At 47.8% G+C, this 12,148-nt stretch overlaps 1 protein-coding gene across 4 annotated transcripts in view; it reads left to right on the forward strand.

Annotated features, from left to right (window-relative positions):
* ARAP1 (ArfGAP with RhoGAP domain, ankyrin repeat and PH domain 1) overlaps positions 1-12,148 on the forward strand; it is a 126,132-nt gene that overhangs the window by 12,980 nt on the left and 101,004 nt on the right. Inside the window, exon 1 of one of the 4 annotated variants that reach the window (XM_075266330.1) lies at positions 7,134-7,221. The exons of the other annotated variants lie outside the window; for them this stretch is intronic. The gene's annotated coding sequence lies outside the window, so the exon portion shown is untranslated. Of the gene's footprint in view, positions 1-7,133; positions 7,222-12,148 lie in introns of those variants that run through there. 4 annotated transcript variants of the gene reach the window in all.

Consider the following 12,148-nt stretch of genomic DNA (forward strand, 5'->3'; position numbering starts at 1 on the left):
CCATATATCTCTGACCTCATCCTCACCTGTCCTCTCCATATATCTCTGACCTCATCCTCACCTGTCCTCTCCATATATCTCTGACCTCATCCTCACCTGTCCCCTCCATATATCTCTGACCTCATCCACACCTGTCCCCTCCATTTATCTCTGACCTCATCCCCACCTGTCCCCTCCATATATCTCTGACCTCATCCTCACCTGTCCCCTCCATATATCTCTGACCTCATCCTCACCTGTCCCCTCGATATATCTCTGACCTCATCCCCACCTGTCCTCTCCATATATCTCTGACCTCATCCTCACCTGTCCCCTCCATATATCTCTGACCTCATCCTCACCTGTCCCCTCCATATATCTCTGACCTCATCCTCACCTGTCCCCTCCATATATCTCTGACCTCATCCACACCTGTCCCCTCCATATATCTCTGACCTCATCCTCACCTGTCCTCTCCATATATCTCTGACCTCATCCTCACCTGTCCTCTCCATATATCTCTGACCTCATCCTCACCTGTCCCCTCCATATATCTCTGACCTCATCCACACCTGTCCCCTCCATTTATCTCTGACCTCATCCCCACCTGTCCCCTCCATATATCTCTGACCTCATCCTCACCTGTCCCCTCCATATATCTCTGACCTCATCCTCACCTGTCCCCTCCATATATCTCTGACCTCATCCACACCTGTCCCCTCCATTTATCTCTGACCTCATCCCCACCTGTCCCCTCCATATATCTCTGACCTCATCCTCACCTGTCCTCTCCATATATCTCTGACCTCATCCCCACCTGTCCCCTCCATATATCTCTGACCTCATCCTCACCTGTCCTCTCCATATATCTCTGACCTCATCCTCACCTGTCCCCTCCATATATCTCTGACCTCATCCTCACCTGTCCCCTCCATATATCTCTGACCTCATCCACACCTGTCCCCTCCATATATCTCTGACCTCATCCTCACCTGTCCCCTCCATTTATCTCTGACCTCATCCCCACCTGTCCCCTCCATATATCTCTGACCTCATCCTCACCTGTCCCCTCCATATATCTCTGACCTCATCCTCACCTGTCCCCTCCATATATCTCTGACCTCATCCCCACCTGTCCCCTCCATATATCTCTGACCTCATCCTCACCTGTCCCCTCCATATATCTCTGACCTCATCCTCACCTGTCCTCTCCATATATCTCTGACCTCATCCTCACCTGTCCCCTCCATATATCTCTGACCTCATCCTCACCTGTCCCCTCCATATATCTCTGACCTCATCCTCACCTGTCCCCTCCATATATCTCTGACCTCACCTGTCCCCTCCATATATCTCTGACCTCATCCACACCTGTCCCCTCCATATATCTCTGACCTCATCCTCACCTGTCCCCTCCATATATCTCTGACCTCACCTGTCCCCTCCATATATCTCTGACCTCATCCTCACCTGTCCCCTCCATATATCTCTGACCTCATCCTCACCTGTCCTCTCCATATATCTCTGACCTCATCCTCACCTGTCCTCTCCATATATCTCTGACCTCATCCTCACCTGTCCCCTCCATATATCTCTGACCTAATCTCCCGCTACCTGACCACACGTAACCTCAGATCCTCCAATGACCTCCTACTCCGCTCTGCTCTCATCCGCTCCTCACACAACCGTCTCCAAGATTTCTCCCGTGCATCCCCCATACTCTGGAACTCCTTACCACGACACATAAGACTGACCCCCACAATCACAGGCTTCAAGAAGGCCCTGAAGACTCCCCTATTCCGGAAGGCCTACACCCCCCAATAACACTATCACCGCACCCCCATCTGTACAGTCTCCCCCTCTCCTTCTGTCTCTACCCCTTCCCTCATAGATTGTAAGCCCTCGTGGGCAGGGCCCTATACCCCACTGTGCCAGTCGGTCATTGTCAGTATTATATCTACCTGTATATTCTGTGTATTGTATGTAACCCCCAAATGTAAAGCACCATGGGATTAATATAATAATGTACAGAGCACAATGGAATGAATATAATAATGTACAGCACTATGGGATTACTGGTGCTATATAAATAAACAATAATAGTAATGTCTGTGTGTATGTGAGTTGCACTGTAGTGTGTCTAGGTGTTGTCCTGTAGTTTGGGAGGTACTGCACTCTGGTATGTGTTGCTTCCGGGGTGACATGCCGTCTTGTTGTACACTGGTATTTGATGCTGCTGGGGAGGTATTTTGTCCTGTGCTGTGGTATGTGTTAATTATATACATTGCGTTCCTCTATGTCTGCTGTCCCCGCACTGCACTCCTGTATACACGACATGTAACCTCTGATCTACAAGATGTCCAGGGCCTGTAGCACATTCTGGGTTTTCCATATTCTCTTTACATATCCTGCTCTGCTGTTACTTGAGCTTTGGAAAGCTGGGTGGTGGAAGCTGTAATGGTCATCAGATCATTATTTTCAAGCACAAGGTCCAGATTAGGAATTGTGATCCTAGCATATGTGATACAGTCTGCTGAGCTGTGTATCTAATCCTATCCCGTGTGATACTGTATACTGAGCGGTGTATCTAATCCTATCCTGTGTGATACTGTATACTGAGCTGTGTATCTAATCCTATCCTGTGTGATACTGTATACTGAGCCGCGTATCTAATCCTATCCTGTGTAATACTGTATACTGAGCTGTGTATCTAATCCTATCCTGTGTGATACTGTATACTGAGCTGTGTATCTAATCCTATCCTGTGTGATACTGTATACTGAGCTGTGTATCTAATCCTATCCCGTGTGATACTGTATACTGAGCTGTATCTAATCCTATCTTGTGTGATACTGTATACTGAGCTGTGTATCTAATCCTATCCTGTGTGATACTGTATACTGAGCTGTGTATCTAATCCTATCCTGTGTGATACTGTATACTGAGCTGTGTATCTAATCCTATCCTGTGTGATACAGTATACTGAGCTGTGTATCTAATCCTATCCTGTGTGATACTGTATACTGAGCTGTGTATCTAATCCTATCCCGTGTGATACAGTATACTGAGCGGTGTATCTAATCCTATCCCGTGTGATACAGTATACTGAGCTGTATCTAATCCTATCCTGTGTGATACTGTATACTGAGCTGTGTATCTAATCCTATCCTGTGTGATACTGTATACTGAGCTGTGTATCTAATCCTTTCCTGTGTGATACTGTATACTGAGCTGTGTATCTACTCCTATCCTGTGTGATACTGTATACTGAGCTGTATCTAATCCTATCCTGTGTGATACTGTATACTGAGCAGTGTATCTAATCCTATCCTGTGTGATACTGTATACTGAGCTGTATCTAATCCTATCCTGTGTGATACTGTATACTGAGCTGTGTATCTAATCCTATCCTGTGTGATACTGTATACTGAGCTGTATCTAATCCTATCCTGTGTGATACTGTATACTGAGCTGTGTATCTAATCCTATCCTGTGTGATACTGTATACTGAGCTGTATCTAATCCTATCCTGTGTGATACTGTATACTGAGCTGTGTATCTAATCCTATCCTGTGTGATACTGTATACTGAGCTGTGTATCTAATCCTATCCTGTGTGATACTGTATACTGAGCTGTGTATCTAATCCTGTCCTGTGTGGTATGTCTCGGCGGACGCTGTGTATCTAATCTCCTTTGTGGTACATCTCGGCGGAAGCTGTGTATCTAATCTCCTGTGTGGTACGTCTCGGCGGACTCTGTGTATCTAATCTCCTGTGTGGTACGTCTCGGCGGACATTGTGTATCTAATCTCCTGTGTGGTACGTCTCGGCGGACGCTGTGTATCTAATCTCCTGTGTGGTACGTCTCGGCGGACGCTGTGTATCTAATCTCCTGTGTGGTACGTCTCTGCGGACGCTGTGTATCTAATCTCCTGTGTGGTACGTCTCGGCGGACGCTGTGTATCTAATCTCCTGTGTGGTACGTCTCTGCGGATGCTGTGTATCTAATCTCCTGTGTGGTACGTCTCGGCGGACGCTGTGTATCTAATCTCCTGTGTGGTACGTCTCGGCGGACTCTGTGTATCTAATCTCCCGTGTGGTACGTCTCGGCGGACGCTGTGTATCTAATCTCCCGTGTGGTACGTCTCGGTGGACGCTGTGTATCTAATCTCCTGTGTGGTACGTCTCGGCGGACGCTGTGTATCTAATCTCCTGTGTGGTACGTCTCGGCGGACGCTGTGTATCTAATCTCCTGTGTGGTACGTCTCGGCGGACGCTGTGTATCTAATCTCCCGTGTGGTACGTCTCGGCGGACGCTGTGTATCTAATCTCCCGTGTGGTACGTCTCGGTGGACGCTGTGTATCTAATCTCCTGTGTGGTACGTCTCGGCGGACGCTGTGTATCTAATCTCCTGTGTGGTACGTCTCGGCGGACGCTGTGTATCTAATCTCCTGTGTGGTACGTCTCGGCGGACGCTGTGTATCTAATCTCCTGTGTGGTACGTCTCGGCGGACGCTGTGTATCTAATCTCCCGTGTGGTACGTCTCGGCGGACGCTGTGTATCTAATCTCCCGTGTGGTACGTCTCGGCGGACTCTGTGTATCTAATCTCCTGTGTGGTACGTCTCGGCGGACGCTGTGTATCTAATCTCCTGTGTGGTACGTCTCGGCGGACGCTGTGTATCTAATCTCCTGTGTGGTACGTCTCGGCGGACGCTGTGTATCTAATCTCCTGTGTGGTACGTCTCGGCGGACGCTGTGTATCTAATCTCCCGTGTGGTACGTCTCGGCGGACTCTGTGTATCTAATCTCCTGTGTGGTACGTCTCGGCGGACGCTGTGTATCTAATCTCCTGTGTGGTACGTCTCGGCGGACGCTGTGTACATATTTCGGGGATTCCTCTCGTCACATTTCCGGAGCAGGATGAGATGTCATTACTAGATGTGCTGCAGGGGAAGTGACGCTCTGCAGACACCGCCACACTGTGCACACTGTCATGTTACGCCTTACCATGTCACTTCTTCTTAAAGGGCCAGCTCCTCCTCTTCTTCAGGCTCGGGTCATCACATGGTAGCCTTAGCGGCCCGTTTTAGGCGGTTTATATGTCAATGTTGCAGGGAGGTGTCGAGGTGGGGGGTTCGGGGTTCAGTCGGGGACACTGCTGGGGGTGACGCTCTGCTGATTTGCTAGAGAGCAGCAGATGTTAAAGTTCCCAGCAGGTGCAGCGCCGCTCACAATGGGGCAGACCTAGTCATATGGGCCTTGTTACCCATAGGAACCAATCACAGTGCAGCTTTCATTTCAACAGAACAGTTTAAGAATTGAAAGCTGCGCTCTGATTGGTTGCTGTGGGAAACCCAGACAGGTTTGATAAGTGAGGCCTAGCAGGACAGACCAACACTAAAGTTATAGCTGCAGCCATCGCTCTGACAAGCCCTCAGTGACTACTAGCCCATGGGGGCCTGTGATATGGGCCCGGACTGGATGTCACGCATCTTTGTAAGATTTATTTTAGGAATCAGACCCCATCTGACACCCCAACAGCAGAATAGTGAGTGCAGCTCTGGCTGTGACTGGAGTATATGACATAATATAACAGCAGTATAATGAATGCAGCTCTGGCTGTGACTGGAGTAAATGACATAATATAACAGCAGTATAATGAATGCAGCTCTGGCTGTGACTGGAGTATATGACATAATATAACAGCAGTATAATGAATGCAGCTCTTGCTGTGACTGGAGTATATGGCATGATATAACGGCACTATAGTGAATGCAGCTCTGGCTGTGACTGGAGTATATGGCATGATATAACGGCACTATAGTGAATGCAGCTCTGGCTGTGACTGGAGTACATGACATAATATAACAGCAGTATAGTGAGTGCAGCTCTGGCTGTGACTGGAGTACAAGACATGATATAACAGCAGAATAGTGAATGCAACTCTGGTTGTGACTGGAGTACATGACATAATATAATAGCAGAATAGTGAATGCAGCTCTGGCTGTGACTGGAGTATATGACATAATATAATAGCAGTATAGTGAATGCAGCTCTGGCTGTGACTGGAGTACATGACATGATATAACGGCAGTATAGTGAGTGCAGCTCTGACTGTGACTGGAGTACATGACATGATATAACAGCAGAATAGTGAATGCAGCTCTGGCTGTGACTGGAGTACATGACATGATATAACGGCAGTATAGTGAGTGCAGCTCTGGCTGTGACTGGAGTACATAACATGATATAACGGCAGTATAGTGAATGCAGCTCTGGCTGTGACTGGAGTATATGACATGATATAACAGCAGAATAGTGAATGCAGCTCTGGCTGTGACTGGAGTACATGACATGATATAACGGCAGTATAGTGAGTGCAGCTCTGGCTGTGACTGGAGTACATAACATGATATAACGGCAGTATAGTGAATGCAGCTCTGGCTGTGACTGGAGTATATGACATGATATAACAGCAGAATAGTGAATGCAGCTCTGGCTGTGACTGGAGTACATGACATGATATAACGGCAGTATAGTGAGTGCAGCTCTGGCTGTGACTGGAGTACATAACATGATATAACGGCAGTATAGTGAATGCAGCTCTGGCTGTGACTGGAGTATATGGCATGATATAACAGCAGTATAGTGAATGCAGCTCTGGCTGTGACTGGAGTACAACAGTATAACAATAAATGTTTCTATTTAACCTGATAATTAATACTATTACGTGACGTCTCCGCTAGTCATGGCTGACATTGCAATCTCCTGTAGGACAATCCTGACCACCAGGCCTGGACCTGTCTGTGCTACCCCTGCCCAATGCATCCATATAGGCCAGGGATGCCAGTTACTAAGACATTTGCGGGTACTCAAAGCTCGAGATGGGAGGATTTCTTTAAATTGTAGAAGTGCCTTTTCGCTCCTCTTGTCTTAGATTAAGCTTGTAAGTCTCAGGCTACTGTGCCTTTAAGTGTCTGACCAGAGCTGAAGCTGTCGTTCTGAGGTGTCAGCTCAGCCATATAACCGTCCTGTGTAAGGAAACCGGAAATAAAAAAAACCTTAAAATAGAAAGGATCATAATCACAAGTCCAGTCCACGGGGTACAGAGAGGTGCGAGGTTCAGAGGCTGCGCCCCGTGTCATGTACATAGATCTGTGCGACTGGGGAGCGCCGGGCTGAATGGAGGCTTCATACTGGGACTGCACAGTATAACTCCTAATGTCGCGTATCCTGCAGGTAATTCTCAGTATCTGCTCTTATTCTGTATATATGGGCAGTGCACAGTACCACTTCTCTTGTCCTGTATATATGGACAGTGCACAGTACCACTTCTCTTGTCCTGTATATATGTATGGACAGTGCACAGTACCACTTCTCTTATACTGTATATATGGGCAGTGCACAGTACCACTTCTCTTGTCCTGTATATATGGACAGTGCACAGTATTACTTCTCTTGTCCTGTATATATGTATGGACAGTGCACAGTACCACTTCTCTTGTTCTGTATATATGGACAGTGCACAGTACCACTTCTCTTGTTCTGTATATATGGACAGTGCACAGTACCACTTCTCTTGTTCTGTATATATGGACAGTGCACAGTACCACTTCTCTTGTTCTGTATATATGGACAGTGCACAGTACCACTTCTCTTGACCTGTATATATCGACAGTGCACAGTACCACTTCTCTTGTCCTGTATATATGGACAGTGCACAGTACCACTTCTCTTGACCTGTATATATGTATGGACAGTGCACAGTACCACTTCTCTTGTTCTGTATATATGGACAGTGCACAGTACCACTTCTCTAGTCCTGTATATATGGACAGTGCACAGTACCACTTCTCTTACCCTGTATATATGGACAGTGCACAGTACCACTTCTCTTATACTGTATATATAGGCAGTGCACAGTACCACTTCTCTTGTTCTGTATATATGGGCAGTGCACAGTACCACTTCTCTTGTCCTGTATATATGGACAGTGCACAGTATTACTTCTCTTGTCCTGTATATATGTATGGACAGTGCACAGTACCACTTCTCTTGACCTGTATATATGGACAGTGCACAGTACCACTTCTCTTGTCCTGTATATATGGACAGTGCACAGTACCACTTCTCTTGACCTGTATATATGTATGGACAGTGCACAGTACCACTTCTCTTATCCTGTATATATGGACAGTGCACAGTACCACTTCTCTTGACCTGTATATATGTATGGACAGTGCACAGTACCACTTCTCCTATCCTGTATATATGGACAGTGCACAGTACCACTTCTCTAGTCCTGTATATATGGAAAGTGCACAGTACCACTTCTCTTGTTCTGTATATATGGACAGTGCACTTTACCACTTTTCTTGTCCTGTATATATGGACAGTGCACAGTACCACTTCTCTTACTCTGTATATATGGACAGTGCACAGTACCACTTCTCTTATACTGTATATATGGGCAGTGCACAGTACCACTTCTTTTGTCCTGTATATATGGACAGTGCACAGTATTACTTCTCTATCCTGTATATATGGACAGTGCACAGTACCACTTCTCTTGTTCTGTATATATGGACAGTGCACAGTACCACTTCTCTTGTCCTGTATATATGGACAGTGCACAGTACCACTTCTCTTACCCTGTATATATGGACAGTGCACAGTACCACTTCTCTTATACTGTATATATGGGCAGTGCACAGTATTACTTCTCTTGTCCTGTATATATGGACAGTGCACAGTATTACTTCTCTTGTCCTGTATATATGTATGGACAGTGCACAGTACCACTTCTCTTGTTCTGTATATATGGATAGTACACAGTACCACTTCTCTTGTTCTGTATATATGGACAGTGCACAGTACCACTTCTCTTGTCCTGTATATATGGACAGTGCACAGTACCACTTCTCTTGACCTGTATATATGTATGGACAGTGCACAGTACCACTTCTCTAGTCCTGTATATATGGAAAGTGCACAGTACCACTTTTCTTGTCCTGTATATATGGACAGTGCACAGTACTACTCCTCTTTCCTGTATGTACATTGCACAGTATCTCTCCTGTTATCCAGTAGGCATGGACTTTGCACAGTACCACTTCTCTTGTCCTGTATATATATATATAGGGACAGTGCACAGTATCTCTCCTGTTATCCAGTAGGCATGGACTTTGCACAGTACCACTTCTCCTGCCCTGTGATGTCATCAGTCCATGTACATTATTGACGGATGTTCCATTCTAATGTTGTTGCCCTGATCTTTGGACGGTTCATGTGCAGGTATTCAGACATTTCCTTCCGTGCAGGTCACCTGATTTTTGTTCTCCGTTATGACTTGCTGGACCCGTAGATGTATAACCCAGCTCAAATTAGGTGACTAGGTATTACCCATAAGAAGAAACACTCTCACCATCAATTACGTGGTCTATGCGGGAAGGCCACAGCTTTATTTATTCAATTATGCAACTTTTAAGTAAACAAAACCAACCATGCCCAACTTTAACTTCCGGGTAACTTTTACCTGTATGCCCTGCTCTAACAGCGGGCATGAGGCTCCTGGGCATGGAAAAAACCGCCAAGCTGTGACAACGAAATCCTAGAAAGAAACCGCCAAGAAAGACAAACAAACAGACGGGTCAAGAATAAACCACAGGGCAGGGTGGGCGGGTGTTCCTCTCACCAGCCGAGGCTAAGCAGAAGGTTCGCACCCACCTAAGTGCCCCTTTCTTAAATAGACCCTTAAAACGACTCCTCCTCTAACTCTCAGCCATTCGTCACCTTAGTCAAAATATTTACAAACAATTTCAAAGCCCCAGCCAGCAAGTCCAGAGCCCTTTCCCTATGCGGTCCAGGGCACACAACACTTATCACTTTTTACTTTGCCCTCGATGAGGGTTGGACCTGTCACTGTGATGAACCACAAGTGCCAGCATGCAGAGCTGTTATGGTTCACTTACATATACAGTGCTGGTTACAGATGTGCTATGGGATTGTGCACTTGGTATTGCAGCAATGCTCGTAATATGAAGAATTGACACAAGTGTGTCAAGTATTTACTATAAACCTCCCGCTCTGCGCCTGCGGCTCTGGGGTCAGTCCAGGTCAGTGTTATTCATGTCTATGGAAATGTAACCGAGTGAGCTGGAAAAACCCTATATACACAGGATAATAGAGGGAGGATAGGAGATCAGCTTCATGGAAGACCCCCCTGAGCTCTGACTCTGCAGCCGCACAAGCAGCAATGTCTGTAGAGAGGGATGACGGAGATGCGGGCACAGGATAGAGCATTGGGATAACGTAGGTATAGGGAGAGCAACTTTATAGGGAGCAGTCACTGCACTCTGAACCTGCAACACCACAAGCAAGCAATATAGTGAAAGAAAAGGGAGAAGATGTAGTCTTACAGAAAGATCAATAAGAAACAGTCCCTGAGCTCTGAACCTGCAGATCCACAAGCAGGACTGTTTATAGAGACACAGGCATAGGGACTGGAGCAGGCTACATGGGGACACTATGTACTCTAAACCTGCAGCCCCACAAGCTGACCTGGCAGTATGAAAGAAGAGACACAGTCATATGGGCGAGAATATTTAGAAAAGGGGGGGGGGCACATTGAGCTGTGAACCAGCAATGCCATAAACAGTAACGAAAAGCAGAACTAGAAAATTTACATAGCAAATTAGGAATTAGGCAACACCATAGATCAGCCAGAACCTCTACAGTTACAGAAAGCAGCCTGAGCCCCCTACCAGTCCACACAGATCAGCCCACACAGATCAGCCTGAGCCCCCTACCAGTCTATAGAGAGCAGCTTGAGCCCCCTACCAGTCTATAGAGAGCAGCCTGAGCCCCCTACCAGTCTATAGAGAGCAGCCTGAGCCCCCTACCAGTCTATAGAGAGCAGCCTGAGCCCCCTACCAGTCTACACAGAGCAGCCTGAGCCCCCTACCAGTCTATAGAGAGCAGCCTGAGCCCCCTACCAGTCTATAGAGAGCAGCCTGAGCCCCCTACCAGTCTACAGAGAGCAGCCTGAGCCCCCTACCAGTCTATAGAGAGCAGCCTGAGCCCCCTACCAGTCTATAGAGAGCAGCCTGAGCCCCCTACCAGTCTATAGAGAGCAGCCTGAGCCCCCTACCAGTCTATAGAGAGCAGCCTGAGCCCCCTACCAGTCTACAGAGAGCAGCCTGAGCCCCCTACCAGTCTATAGAGAGCAGCCTGAGCCCCCTACCAGTCTATAGAGAGCAGCCTGAGCCCCCTACCAGTCTATAGAGAGCAGCCTGAGCCCCCTACCAGTCTATAGAGAGCAGCCTGAGCCCCCTACCAGTCTATAGAGAGCAGCCTGAGCCCCCTACCAGTCTATAGAGAGCAGCCTGAGCCCCCTACCAGTCTATAGAGAGCAGCCTGAGCCCCCTACCAGTCTATAGAGAGCAGCCTGAGCCCCCTACCAGTCTATAGAGAGCAGCCTGAGCCCCCTACCAGTCTATAGAGAGCAGCCTGAGCCCCCTACCAGTCTATAGAGAGCAGCCTGAGCCCCCTACCAGTCTACACAGAGCAGCCTGAGCCCCCTACCAGTCTACACAGAGCAGCCTGAGCCCCCTACCAGTCTATAGAGAGCAGCCTGAGCCCCCTACCAGTCTATAGAGAGCAGCCTGAGCCCCCTACCAGTCTATAGAGAGCAGCCTGAGCCCCCTACCAGTCTACACAGAGCAGCCTGAGCCCCCTACCAGTCCACATAGATCAGCCTGAGCCCCCTACCAGTCTATAGAGAGCAGCCTGAGCCCCCTACCAGTCTATAGAGAGCAGCCTGAGCCCCCTACCAGTCTACACAGAGCAGCCTGAGCCCCCTACCAGTCCACATAGATCAGCCTGAGCCCCCTACCAGTCTATAGAGAGCAGCCTGAGCCCCCTACCAGTCCACACAGATCAGCCTGAGCCCCCTACCAGTACACACAGATCAGCCTGAGCCCCCTACCAGTACACACAGATCAGCCTGAGCCCCCTACCAGTCTATAGAGAGCAGCCTGAGCCCCCTACCAGTCTATAGAGAGCAGCCTGAGCCCCTACCAGTCTATAGAGAGCAGCCTGAGCCCCCTACCAGTCTATAGAGAGCAGCCTGAGCCCCCTACCAGTCTACACAGATCAGCTGGAACCT

The sequence above is a fragment of the Leptodactylus fuscus genome, chromosome 2, assembly GCF_031893055.1.
Source record: "Leptodactylus fuscus isolate aLepFus1 chromosome 2, aLepFus1.hap2, whole genome shotgun sequence".
NCBI lineage: Eukaryota > Metazoa > Chordata > Amphibia > Anura > Leptodactylidae > Leptodactylus > Leptodactylus fuscus.